Source organism: Typopeltis vanoorti, chromosome 6 (genome assembly GCF_054136105.1).
Source record: "Typopeltis vanoorti isolate ZY-2024b chromosome 6, IOZ_Tvanoo_1.0, whole genome shotgun sequence".
Lineage (NCBI taxonomy): Eukaryota > Metazoa > Arthropoda > Arachnida > Uropygi > Thelyphonidae > Typopeltis > Typopeltis vanoorti.
Window position 1 is genome coordinate 66,448,898 of NC_143554.1, and position 15,195 is coordinate 66,464,092.

General features: G+C 33.6%; 1 protein-coding gene across 1 annotated transcript in view; it reads right to left on the minus strand.

Moving 5' to 3' along the window:
- The window catches only part of Nipped-A (Transcription-associated protein Nipped-A), a 936,100-nt gene that overhangs the window by 866,224 nt on the left and 54,681 nt on the right, over positions 1-15,195 (minus strand). The window lies entirely within an intron of this gene.

Here is a 15,195-nt window from a genome sequence, read left to right on the forward strand (position 1 = left end):
ATAGTACAATATGTATAATTTGTATACGTGATGTGAATAATAATAATAATAATAATAAACAAACAAGGTAACTAAAAAGGTAAATAAATTTCCTAAAAAAAAAAAATCAATACAATAAAAAGTTAGGAAAGATTAGCTGATTTGTAAAGTACTATCTCCAAAGGGGATAGACATAAGCTATCGGATCTGTTTAAGTTAGGAGAATGAAGTAGAGTTTCACGTTTCTTTATAAAGAAAAGTTCCACAAGGAACTGACTTTTGTGAAGAACTCTTCTTTCTCCAATGAACTCTATGTCTAGTGAAGATGGCATGTTCTGCAAGTCCAGACTTTTCCGGTTTAAAGTATTCAATATAAGATTGGTGTTCTTCTAGCCGAATAGAGGCAGATCTTCCCGTTTGTCCATAATAAGATAATCCACAAGAGCACGGAATCTGGTAGACACCTGGATGATTGAGATGTGGAAGCTTGTCCCCTTAGAAGAAGTGAGAAAGGTGGAGATTTTTCTAATCAGTCGAAAGGCGACAAAAATATTCAGTGGTTTTAAAACTTTTGCTATACGTTCACTGATGCCTTGTACATAAGGGATAGGAATGCACGTTATTTCTTCTGTGTTTGAAGAGGAAGACATATTAAAACTACTCAAAGTTCTTTTAATGAAGCAATTCTCATAACCATTAGACAGAAAGGAAGAAGTTATATATTGTAGTTCTTTCCGTAAAAGATCATCTGAAGAACAAAAGGAGTGGGCCTGATGAACTAGTGTTTTAATAGTTCCTGCCTTTTGACTGGGATGGTGATGAGATTCCGCACGGATATAATGGCCTGTACGAGTCTTCTTTCTATAAACTGAGAAATGTAGGTTAATAAAAATAACAAGGCTAACTGCTGATCCTACTTCTAGGGTAAACTTGATCCTAGGATGAAATGCATTTAACTTAGTGAGAAATTGCTGAAGTTCATCAGAAGAGCCATTCCATACAGCAAAAATGTCATCGACATATCTGAACCAATGCGTAGGTCTGGGAGAAATATAGTCAAAGATACGTTGTTCAAAATGTTCCATAAAGAAATTGGAGATAGCATGAGAAAGAGGATTGCCCATTGCTGTTCCTTCAATTTGTTGATACAACTTATTTTTAAAGAAAAAATAACCAGAATGTATTACAAAATCAAATACGTTCACAATGTCTGAAGGAAATTACTGTTGTAGTAATTCAATGCTTTCAGAAAGAGGCACATTTGTAAATAAAGAAACAACATCTAAACTGAATATACATCAGAAACGTCCAAATGAAGATCTGTAATTTTATTTTTGAAATCAAAAGTATTTTTTATATAAGTATCAGTTCTTCTAGTTGAAGAGGATAGTAAATTTTATAAAAATTTTGAGATTTTGTAAGTGGGGGCAACCTATACAATCTACGACTGGTTTTAACGGAATGCTTGATTTATGAACTTTTGGAAGATCATACAATCTAGGTGGACGACCGAAGAAGGTTTTAAGTTGTTTCTTTTGATCTTCATTCCATGTAGATACATTATCTATAAGAGAATTAAGTCTCTTCACAATTGACTCCAGGTAGGATCCGATGTAAGAGGCCTATAAGTTGAACAGTCACGAAGTAAAAGAGACATTTTTCTCTCATATTTCTCTTCCTATCTTGAATGACTACAGCCTTCACTTATCTATTTTCCCGTTATTAATTTTGTATTGATATGTCTATTCATGGTATACCTCTTTTAAAACTTATTGCTAGACTTCACGGAGAGTCTATTTCCAAACAATCTGCTAGATACAGTAAAGTATTGGTAAAAAAGGCCAAATGCATTAACAGATTAATATTCCTTAAATGATGTAAGATGGCCCAGATTATTCTAACCTGTTGTAAAAAATAAAAGAAATTTTTAGGTCCCCAAAAGCTCATCGGATCTACTTAAAAACTAATAAGTCTCTTTTAAATATTCAGCTACATGAAGCTAAAAAATCTCTGGCCCTCTTAAATAGAGAAATGGACATAAAAAAACGCTCTGGAATCTGTTTCAACGGTTGAAACTTTTAATACTATAATGCGCATATCTTCGAGTTCTTACCTAAAGGTCTTCAATGATTCCCGTGACAAGCTAAAATGCAAATTTGAATCACTGGTCAGCCTACCTAGATCAAGTAATAATACTATTGATATAGATAAAGTAGTTATAAATGTTTCTGGACGTCCACTAACAGACTGTGAACATTGTTTTATCAAAAGGACATGATTTCGCCGTTACGCCAAATAAGGTGCCACTTATGGATTTTTTTCATAACATAGACAGGGGTATTCGATCCTTATCCCAAAAAACAGCCAACAGATTATGTTTTGAATGTGCAAAAATTCTTTTTAATCCCAAGCCTCCTTGTCCTAATCTTTCTTACTCTGAGTTTGAAGCATTGAAATCACTGAAGAATAACAATAATTTAATTATTATGAAGGCTGATAAGGGGAAGGCTGTAATGATTCAAGATAGGAAAGAATACGAGAGAAAAATGTCTTTTACTTCACAACTGTTCAACTTATAGGCCTCTTACATCGGATCCTACCCGGGGTCAATTGAAGAGAAGACTTAATTCTCTTATAGATGTAGATATTCTTATAATGTATCTACATGGAATGAAGATACAAAGAAAAAAACTTAAAACCTTCTTCAGTCGCCCAAAGCCGTTCTCAGCCTAACAATGAAAAAACGATTTCAGAATTTCGACATTTTTATTTTTCAACATAAGCTCCCTTAAGACTAATACATTTATTCCAGCGCCATTATCCCATCCCTGTAGTGGTTCTCAGTAAGATCTGCAAAATACACCTCAGATGCAATCACCTATTGATTCGAAGAAAACCACTGAGGAAGAATTTTAGTTTTAGGAAGAGATAGAAATCAGAGGGAGCTAAATCTGGGGAATAGGGTGGATGTTTCAACAATTCATGCACTATGAATTGTTGGAACATTTCATAAAGAATTGCATAACTCACCAGTCATCCAATACCATATCATGCACTTAATCAATGATTTCTGGTGTTGTTACACTTTCTGAACATCGTTCATCTTCAAGGCTGGTACAACCATGTTTAAACTTGGCAGTCCATTTCTTAATTGTTGAAAACGAAGGAGAAGAGTGCCCATAAACTTATGAACTTCGAATGAATTTCTTTTGGCATTAAACCTCTTTTACAAAGAATTTTATAACTGCACGATACTCAATTTTATCCACTTCAAGGGATACAGACAACTGTATAAAACAAACAACTTGATAGAATTACTTGCAATTTAATATGGATGTTTATGACAGATGTACCAACTTAGAACAACAACAACAAAAAAAATCTTGATAGTTCTTGGCCTCGACCATAGATGGTCAAGGCAGAGAACTTTTCAGACCTCTCTGATATGTAGAAGGGGTTGTTTTTAGGCAAAGAAAAGTAAATCTCATACAGTCAAATCAAAATAGGTTTGAAAGCCACCCTGATGTCACAGGCATTGAGGAGAATGGATATTTTGGTAGAAAATCTACCAGTGTAAGGAATGGAAACTGAAGTCCTGTACTGAATGTTGGGATTTTGCTGTGAAGTAAGATTAGAGAACAGTAACTTGTGTACAAGTTTCTGTGAATACATTTGAACAAGTAGCTGGAAAAGAGTTTGTAATTCTTCATTAAGTTTTTCTTCATCTCTTGTGATAGAGATCATCCTTTTTTTTTTTTGAGCACATACACAATACTTAGTGGCTTTCGTACCTATTTTGATTGTATGAGTTTTACTTCATTCACCGAAGACCACAAGCCTTTCTAGAAACATCCTGGGGTCTATAATATTCATTACTAGTCTTCTGATCCAAAAACATATGCAGTGAATGTACCACTACAATAATTCTTGTAAGGAAATATTTATTTCCCATTCCCCCATCGAATTCTTCTCTTATTTGGCATTGTATCTTCATGAATTTGCCAAAGACTATTCACAAGAATTAAACAAAATGCAAATGGCTTTCATGGGAATTTCTATTTTTTTTCTGTTTTCTACCTATACTGATGCTTATAAAATTATACAGCACTAAAATATGTAGTAGTTCAGTCTTTTTCCAAAAGATCATGCATTTGGAAAATACCACATGATAAGCAAAAACTGATTTATTCAACTTAATGTAGTAGTGGTGCTATTCCAAGCTTACCATCACAAATTTACCCATTTGTTCACAGTGTATAAGACCACAAGAACAAGGACCTGATAATATTTAGGAAAAGACAGAAGAAAAAAAAAGTTGACATTTCAGAGAAAGTAAGGATAACTTGTGAACAGGACTTTTAGACTTACAACATGCTCAAGCTCAGATAGTTTATCTGATAAACTGGCAACATAAGGAATAGAAACTCTAAAAACATATTTTTCAAAAGAATGAGAGTGGAACAATTATTATTTTAGAAATGTTATTCGAGTTATAACCATTAGATATGAAAATAAACTTAATAACAAGAAATTAACCAGTACTTAATTTCTGATTTTGTAAAAAATTTTTAAAAATGCTATTGTTTTTTTTGTTTTAAATAAAACTAGTGACATATATAATCAAGTGTAAATAAAGGCTTCACAAACTATGTGCTAGGTTAGAGCACTTGGTAGCAATAAATTTTCTTCTTCCTCCTCCTATCATGAATTTTAGGCCAAGTGGCCTGTTCAGGTCTCATGCCATCGCTTTTTCAGTTCTTCTAATTCTTTTTTACACTTATTTTATACCCATTTAATATTTTTGGCAGTCTACTATTGTCCATTCAATTCAGATGTTCTATCCATTTTGTTTATATTTACTTTTATACCAGCCAATGAATTAGAAACCTTCATGCAGATATATGCAAACATCACTTATGCAGTATGCAAAATACTTGGTCACATGCACCGCCACATGTTCTAGGCAACTATTTTAGAATGCTGCTGGTTGGTAATCGTCAATAGTGTTGATCACAACGGGGAAAAAACAGAGGATCTTTAAAAGTTCAATAAAGGGCTTATTTTGGTTGCCTGTCTGGCAGAAGCCGCAATTTTGAAAACAGAAGAGCTGACTAGTTTCTCATTAAGGTGAGAGATTCTGGGTGATGAATCAGTGGAAAAATAACCCACATTTCTTGTCTAAGAGACATAACTGTGGTCCTTAGATAATCTGTAAGGAATGAGATCGCTGTTTGTGTAGACAAACAGCACTTCCTGTGTGCAGAATTGACTGAAGCATTTAATGAAGGCTGTTCATAACCAGTATCTCACTGAACTATGTGCAAGTAATTGAAGAGAATCAGTTCTGTGAAGAACTGGAAAGTTCATCTACATTGGTGTCAGGAACACCATGACTAGACACTAGAAAAAAGTCATGTGGTCTGATGAGTCATGGTAAACCTTGTTCTGTACCAACAGTAGGCAGAAAGTTTGCCTTGAAAACACAACTGAAGATGTTGTGAAGGTGAATTATGGAGTGGGGATTGTTCTGTTGGTATGAAACAGGTCTCCTGATATTAATGGAAAATAGTGTTTTCCAAGGAATATCTGAATGCTGTTGCTGATCAAGTCCATCCCGTAATAGTGACTTTTAATCCACCAGGGGATGGTTGCACATGACTTTCTGCAGTATTTGTAAAAGGTTTTACTGTCTTCTTCCCTCTCTTCTGGTGCATATGCCCCAATTATTGTTATGTGACCTCTTAATCTTTTAGGTAATTTCTATTAGTCAGTCCAGTAGTTATACAATATTGTTCTTCACTTGTAAATAACTTGGCAGCAATAAATTTTTAAGATAACCAAAGATGGTAAAAAGCTGTCACATAACTCTGAAATGAAGACTGACGAAAATTTTCAAAGCACTACTAACACTCCATTCAAAACTTATCACCTACCTTAAACTTATTCCTATCATCTATCCCAAGTTGCCCAAGGTAATTATAACTTGCAGTTACCTCACATTCAAGTGAATGCCTACTGCTTAGTTAAACAGTACCATACTCAAACACTCAGGACAAAGCATTGAGCTATAAGAAATGGATCAATGTAAAAAAACTCTTCCTTAATTCAGCATTTTTTTGAAACTTCCAAAGCACATCAAACAGTGGAAAAGAGATCTCATTTGGTAACTTCCTATATAAAATTCTATACATGGTATATAAAAACAGAGAATGATTCTAGATGCTCACAAAGCACATAATTCTTTAAAATATCTTTCTTTTTCAAGACTTTTTTTTTTGTTTGCTGTTGTTCTTTGCCATGTTGACTTTCATAATAAATAAAGTGAAAAAAAAAAAAAAAACACACCACACCGAGAATTATAAATACACTTTTCATTTTCAAAAGGAAGCAGGCAAAACTCTTATCCCTAACAAAAGAAATCAATAACAAGCAAAGAATCAATTTCACTATGGAACTTTAAACAAGTGGAACTATATCTTTCCCTGATGCTCTTATAAAAAGAGAACTGGATGGTTCCACGTGTTTAGTATTTTTGGAAACCTTCCTTTTCAGGTTGATATATACACCAGACTTTGGCTCACTATCCCTCGCAAAAATTCGGCATTATTAAATGCCTTTATAGAGCTCATATTATCTGTTCTTTGTCTGATCTACTTCAAAAAGAAATTGCTAAAATTAAAGAAACTGCCATTCTCAACAGTTACAACCCTAAAACAGTACTGAAGATTTTAACCATTTTTCTCCACCCTCTACAATAGAAGACTTACATAGAATTGCCATCCTGTACATTAGTCATTTCAGAGTGCATATCTCACACCTTAAAGAAGTTTAACATTTCCACAACTTTCAAGCCTAAAAATTCCATTAGTTCCATAATACCATCTCTAAAAGATAAAATTCCATTTCTACTGCTACCTGGAGTCAATTCAGTTCCATGCAACTGCAAGTTATTCTATTTTGAGCAAACAGGCCAATCTGTTTCTATATCAGAATGTCAATTCTACATTACTTCCAAGAAATGAAACAAGTCTGATCTAATAAAACATGATATTACTAATACTAGCCACAGTATCCTTTCGAATGACACCAAATTACTACACATACATTCTCATAAATATGAGAATCTCTTTAAAGAATTCCAAAGTACTTCTGCATAACCCAAATCTGGGAAATGATCGTTAAGAACTATAATTGTTAATTATATAAGTTTCTGTCATGTGCACACACACACTTCATTTTCTTTTAAATCACACACACGTTTCATTGATCTCAATAGAATCAGTTTTTATCTAGCTGTCCATTCTTCATATACCTTCATTGTTGTTTAATCTTTTTAATTTCCAACTGTATTACACTGATGATGATCTATGATACATGAATTTAAATATCTGCAGTTATCTATCTTAACTTTTGCTATCTTAATTTTCAACTGTGTCTAAGTGTTACTTATACAGAATGAATAATATACAGTTACCTCTCAGAAAACCTAAGAATAGGCAATATTAATGGCGTTCAAAACTACCATTTCATATGCAAACTAACAAACATCTGGGGTGTGTCTGTGAAGGCAGAAAGAAACGAGATTCTATAGTTTTTCTCATGAGATTCCTATGTAAATGATTTTCCTTTCCCCTGCACATTCTAGCTGAAGCAAACCATTATATGAAATGTTTCTGCAAATAAGTACACTAAGACAAAAGTTAATAAGAATTTTAATAAGAGATTCTAAGCATTCAACTGAACAACTGCATAAACAGGATACTCATAAATATGTACCATTTAAGAAATCTTTTCTCACAATAAAAAATTCTTTTTATAATGGTATCAGATGCACAGATTATGAACTTATAACTGAAGTTTATGTTGTGTCTAAACTGACAACTGTGACTGTTGTTAGACAATGATTTTTCACACTCTGAGCATTCATCTGTTAGAAAGGATAACATATTACAGCTACATCTCTTAAGTCAGCGGCAATTCAAAAAACCTGCAGGTGTTAATTCTACCATGTGAACATTGTGAGACAATGTGCAAGAGAGATTGTCTAAAAACATACATAATAAAAACATTAATCATCAAGATAAAAAGGTTCAGAATTATTTAGCGAGCATGGCAGTGAAGTTTCAACATGCTGTAGCTAACAAAATCTTCCAAGTTCCAAATTATTATGTGGGATATTTTCAAAAGAGCATGCACAACCATGTACCTCAGTCTTTCACTTGCAGATGTAATGTTAGTGGAATAGCACAGAACCCATTTGGACGACCTCCAACCATTTCTTCATCTCTATGGCAAACAATGCAGAAATAGCCATAAAGGCTAAACATGATTCAGTTCATCGTATCCACCATTATCTGTCTGACATTGTAAAATATAAACCAATAAATAATCAGTTTATATTTTACAATGATTAAAAGAGAAAATCCAACTTCAACAACATACATCTACAAATGGTAATAGGAATTTTAAATACCTAAAAAAGTAGTCAAGCAAATTTCTAAACAGCACTGATATTTAATGCTTTTTGTTTTCTTTTCTTAATATAATGAAAAATCAAGAAACTAGCTAGTGTAGGAATGTTTAAAATCATATTTATTTGAATATAAGGTAATATCATCCAATTATATGGTAAATTAATCTAATTATATGGTGCAAACAGGATACTATATTGAACAATACAGTCTATATACATAAGTTGTAAGCCAGCAGTTAAATCTGAAGGAAATGGTTCGATGTAAAATCAGATCTAACATAAGGGTGCACACTATCTCCACTGTTATTCACCATTTATATATCACATTATAAAGGAAAGTGGTAATAAACCCAATCAAAACTGGAGATGTTAACCTCTGCTTTAACATATGCAGAATGTAGATAATGTTATAATAATTTTAAATAAATCCACCATGAGTCTACAGGATTCCTTAACTAAATTAGCTGTATGTAACCAATATACTCATACACAAGGGGTACAGGACAGCAGTTGTAAGAATTCTAAAAAATAAAATGACTTATGTAGCTAATTTATATTCATTCTTATTTCTGCATATTCACCTCAAGGATTCAACGTTTCCCGGATATCACTTTGCAGTCAGATCTTATCAGCAAACATCAATGTAGCTCAACTGTTACATTTTAAACAGGAGCACACTCAAAATTTATTGTCATCATTCTGCAAAATGATTCTGAAGATCTGCAATTTATGCAATAAAATAATCCATAAAAAAAAGGGATTATTTTATTAACATAAGCTCAGTACCACAACACATAATCAACAAAAATATTATAAGATCTCAGATATGGATAATAAATCATTCTCATCAATTTCCTGATATCAAACCTCAGGATATGTTCAGGCTACTATGACAGCACTACATAATTATGTTTACATTATTATTAATAATCTAAACAACAATTTTTCTCCAAATTAGTCTATTACTACTAATCATTCCAATATTGTCAATATCTAACATCTGGTTCTTCTAAGGCACTTCTGAATGAATTCATCTACCTAGGCCTTGGTCATCCTCTGTGGTCTCTAATCATTGACAAAGTGCTTTATTTCTAATCCAACTCTCAGATCCATAACTTAAAACTGGTTTGAACACTGCCTTTTATACTGCTAGTTTAGTGTTTGGGATAATTTCTCTCTTATTGTATACGAATTTATTCAACTGGCTCCCCACAATATATACCAGCTTGGCTTATTCTGTTGTTGTCTATTTCCAAATTTAATTTGCCATCTTTAATAAAAACTGTGCCTAAATAGCTGAAATATTTTACTTGTTCTATAGGTTCTCAACTGAGAATGCTGCTCAAGTTTTCTCTGTTCTTGCTTATTTTCATAATTTTGATCTTTAATAAGAATGATGGAAATGACAGAAGGAAATAATAAAAAAAGTTATATAGTATTTTTTTGCACTCCCAAATAGAGAAATATTTCTGCCTAAATTAATGAGTACAAAAAAGTCTATCAAAAATGAAAAGAATGAATATCCATCTCAGAAGGTTAACTTGTGACAATTATATCCAACTGACATATTTAAGTGTCATGCAAATTAAAATTAATCTGGCCTCAGTTCACTGAGAAACTATCACTTCAGATTGTTGCCTGACAAACTGAGGAAACAATGCATGAAATTTATGTTCATGGTAATGCACTTTAATTGAACCAGAAATGATAAAGCAACATCTTGTGGTTTTTTTATTATTATGATTCATCATCATCTTTCTCATCTGTCTAATGGGCTGAGGCTACCATGACCAATAGCCTTCCAATTCAATCTATCAGTAGCCAAGTTAAATTTCCATAAAGAGTTAAGGCCACTTATACTCTTGATGCTTTTTATCCAATTCTCCTTCTGGGTCTTCCAAGTGGTATCTTTCCTTCTACTCTTCCATTTTGGAGATTTTGAGGGAACATGTTAGTAGGTATTAAATGTTTTTCTCTGATTCATGTTAATATTGAAATAATTCTTCTCTGATCTCCTGATTGGTTTTCATTTCAGCCCATGATGTTTTATTTATTTTTCTCAAACACTTGTTTTCAGATCCTGTAAGTTTCTGTTCTTCCTTCCGTTTGATAACCCAAGTAGGCACCATAAAGGAGAGTACCACTGAAACTATATTTTAATTTAAAGTTCTTTGGAGCGATGTGCAGTTTTTCATATATTTGTAATTTTGGTCATAGTAGACCACTCCAGATTTACTCTGTATTTAACAGTTTCTTCATAATTTAGCCTGTCTGTGATCGATGTGCCTAAGTAACTGAATTTTTTTTTTTTTTAACCTCTCCAAGTTTATTTCCACTTATTGTCATTATTTTGGTTTTACTACAATTTATCTGCATTGCATAGTCTATTGTTTTTATGTAGGATTTCAATTTCTAAGTTTTCCTTATTATCTCTAAATAATACTATATCATCTGCATATTTTTATATGATGTAAATTCCATTCACAATTATTCCCATGTTTTCTGGAATAGTCTCTTTTACTAGTGTTCTTTCAGACACAGGTTAAACAAATATGGTGAAAGCAGACATTTCTGCATGACACCTCTCTCAAATGGTAATTCAGAAGTTTCAACTGCTCCAAATTTTAATGTTGCCACGGTATTTTATTTATTTTTAAATAACAGTACTGGAGGATGATATTGAGTATTCTTTCATATTTTTATTTTTTGTTTTAAAATTTGAAAGAATTTATTTCTGCTTACAAATGCTTGCTTATAGTCTATAAAACAGCAGTAAAGATTTTATTTTTTTTTCCCCACATCAATTCAGCTAATTGTAAAAGGGTATAGATTGCATCACTTGTAGATATACTTCTCCAGATCTACTGCTCCTGTTTGCTCCTTCTAAATGTTACAACTCACAAATTGCTTATAATGATTATAGTTATTATAATTTCAAATATCAATAATCAAAATCTGTTTTGCCAGGGTATGTGTGTGTGCATTGTGTATGCATGTAAACCAAATGATACCAACATGTGACATGGTTGACGCATGGTTTTGAAAAATACATCCAAAAAATAAGTGACCATGAAAGTTTTCATACTCAGATATTGAATCTGCTTTAACATCAGGCAGCACTTATTTGATTGTTAATAAAATGTGTGGGGGAGGTCAAGGCTCCCATATTCTTTGTGTTAATTTTCACCTACTGTTGAAAGATCAGTATGTCAAAATGTGATATTTCATGGTTAGGCTGGTAAAATTTCTTCAATGTATTGAATTTTTGATGCTAGTTCTTAGTGCATTCATAGGTAACAGTGGGATAATAGTAAGATATCTTCATAGACAACAGTAAGATAATAGTAGGATATTTTCCTAGATGGAGGAAATGCCAACTAAAACCTACTAGGTAGTAGATAACCTAAAAGATGGTAGCAAGGCACTGAGTGAAATACCACTCAGTGCCTTTCTCATTACGGGAACTGAATAGCTGTTGCTGAGTTCTGATTTCTCTCCCCTATCTTTAAACATGTAGTGTAATGCCCCTCAAGGGCATGCTGCAAAGATCTAGTACTTCTCATCTTTGAGAGCAGACTGTTGCTAGATAGCATACTAGACGAATCAGAAGGGAATGCATTTGTGGAGGCTCCCTGATGAGGTGGTGCCTAATCTCATTGCCATCTATGCTGTGGATCATGCCTTAATTTAGGCTATGCATATAAAGGACACTTTTGAAGCCAGCCACGTTATGGCATGGAGACTGGATTGCTCTCCTATGGGAAACATGTCTAAGCGCATCTTCTCTCACTGTGTCTTCCCATGCTCTTTTTTCTTCACCTTTGTAATTCTGCATGTAACACTATATGTAAATATAGTGTTACTGCAGTTAAATTAAATAAAAAAAAACCTCCCTGAAAATAATTCTCAAAAAAAATTCTTCCACATTTGTGGTATAAACTACCTATACAATATGTATCATCACCCATAGACATCCCAAGCTCATCTCCTAAATTTGAAGGAACAGAATGAACCCCAAATCTCCATCTCAACAACCACAGTCCAAATAACTATCCAAATACAACCTATATGAGTCCTTCTACCACAAGGGAGTGTGGTGCTTTTGTGAAATCCACTGACCATTGCAAGAGGATGCCTAATTTTGAATGTCACCTGTTTGACTTAAGATTTCTCTGCTTCATTATATCTCATTCATCTGCTGCATAAACTGTTCTCCAAATTCTGAAAATCATTCTAACCTCTTTACACATTCATGTCAAGAAGTGTTTTGCATGTTTATCATACCCACGGGACTTTTATGTGCCTCTTCCATACAGTGGTGTAGCTAGAGCTTTTGCCGCCCCCTCTCAATACACACCAAAAATACTACAAAAAGTCAAAACGACATATAGGGAAATAAATTAAAACACTATGTTTATTTTTGAAGTAAAACTTTCATTTCAACATTCTAAAATATTATTTTTCTTGCTTTTCTATTAGCAAAGTCTATTTCATAGTAATGTAGATAATTCTTAATCAATTTTATTTAGAAAAACTCCTTTCATAACTAGCAACACTTATAGCAAATGAGTTCTGGAGACTGTATTTCAGAATTAACTGCAAATGTTCAAAGTGCCGCCTGGGGCGGACCGCCCCCCCCCCCTGATAAGTTAGAATATTAAAATTCATCTTATCATTGTCTAACAGAGCAAACACCCTATAAGAAACATAAAAATATGCTTGTTATCTAGGTATGAGTAGTTTTGAATACATTAACAAGAAAAGAATATGTAAGAAAATTGTGCCAATGTTAAGTGTATAATTTAATACTGAATTAAGATTGACATTACCTTTAGTGTGAAATAACCTGTATTATGAAATAACGTGCAAGAAAACGATGAACATAATCTGTGTATACCGAAGCTAAAGTTCGGGGGGGGGTAGCAGACAGTAGCTACAAACAGTCTCGTGCTCGCAGGACATGAAAAGAAGTGGCAGGAGAGAATCTGACATTATGAGGTCAGACACATGCGACGGTGAATTCTACGTGCCAGGTGAACGACCAAAGTTACGGGAATGGCCGATAGGGAGGAGGTATAAAAGGGTTGGGAACCCCCCCCCCCTCTCGTTTCTTAGTTTCACCTTGTGGTCAATCGGAGCTCTAGGTGCGAGGTCCATTGCTGGCATGTGATCGGGCAGTTTTCAATGGGAAATCTAGTCCCGAAATCCCGAGATACAGCAGCAGCAGGCTATGCAGCTTGGAACGTCGAAGAAAGTACGTGTCCGGAAAGCTGTAACAAAAGAGGTCAAGGAGAGGATCACGTTAGCACATCAATGATCAGAAACCTTAACCATGATATAGAAAAAAGTGTTTAGTGGAACCATTATATATAGATAAGTAGACATTTTGTTCTTTGATTTGTGTGTAGCCCAAGAAATTAATGTTATGTAAACTTTAATAACGAAGGACTCAGAGATAATCATTAGAAAGGACTGTATAGGAAAGAGATTTATTGTGCAGAAGATATTATGAGTGGATAAGCACTATACGAATCTGAATATTGAGTATGTCTAAGAGGATTTAACCTAAAGAGTGAATGTTAACAGAGATTCTAAAATCCAAGATTATAGTGTGAGATTTATGTAAGGTAATTAAGGTTGATTGAATTTTAAGGCTTTTCTCTGGAAAGTATTAGTGTTATCAGATTTGATTTATTCTTTAGATAGTTTTGAATGGAACCTTTTTATTTGTATTATTAGCAGTACGTACTTCATGCTTAATAAAGCTTGCTATTCTTTAACCAAATTTGTCTCTTTATGGAATTCGATGCACCGCTTGTAAAATTAGTTACGAATCTGGGCGGGAGATTTATAGAATATAATTTACGGTCACGATTGCATATCTTGTGTTATCTTTGTTCAACTTCTTGATTAACATTCTAATAAATCTAAAGGTCCTAAATGATGCAACAGAAAACTGTCTCTATCATATCTCCGCTCATCTTTTCTTTACCAGTGAAGACCACATTCCTTTAATCTCAGGACTTAACGAGACTCCGTCACATAGGTTTGGCTCGACCTTCAGGCTATCCCTTTATGATCCAGATACCATATGCAACACATAGGCAAGGGCTTTAAGGAAGCATCTTAAAATATACAATTATAAAAAAAATGGGACACAACAATGGGGAACTGGACTTATTTATGCTTAGATAAGTCCAGTTCCCTTATTTATAAATGCGACTTATTTATGTTTCCACAGAAATCTCTACTAAGGAAGAAGTTAGCCCTTGTTGGGGATCTAAACAGCAGAGCAAAAAATAATTACGAGAGAGAGAGAGATGTTTGGGAAAATTTGGAGAAAAGATCATAGCTAATAATAATAGTGATAAGTGCCTGATAAATTTCTTTTCAGGACATCACTGAGTTACTACTAACACCATGTCCCGACATAAAAGATGTGCACAAATTCATATACAGAGAAGTTGCAAGAAATAACGATAAGGGAAAAGATTGGTTGGGATTTAGCCAACCAAATATGTATTCTTATTGGCTTAAATCAAAAATCCAAAATGAAAAGTCCCCCTGATTATGTTATTGCTGATAGTAAATCTTCATGCTGGTTCAGGACACAACAGTATGCAGAGGATTTGAAATTGGAGGCGATTTCCATTTACTGTCTCTATCATATCTCCGCTCATCTTTTCTTTACCAGTGAAGACCACATTCCTTTAATCTAACCTCACGTACACAAGTTTATAGTT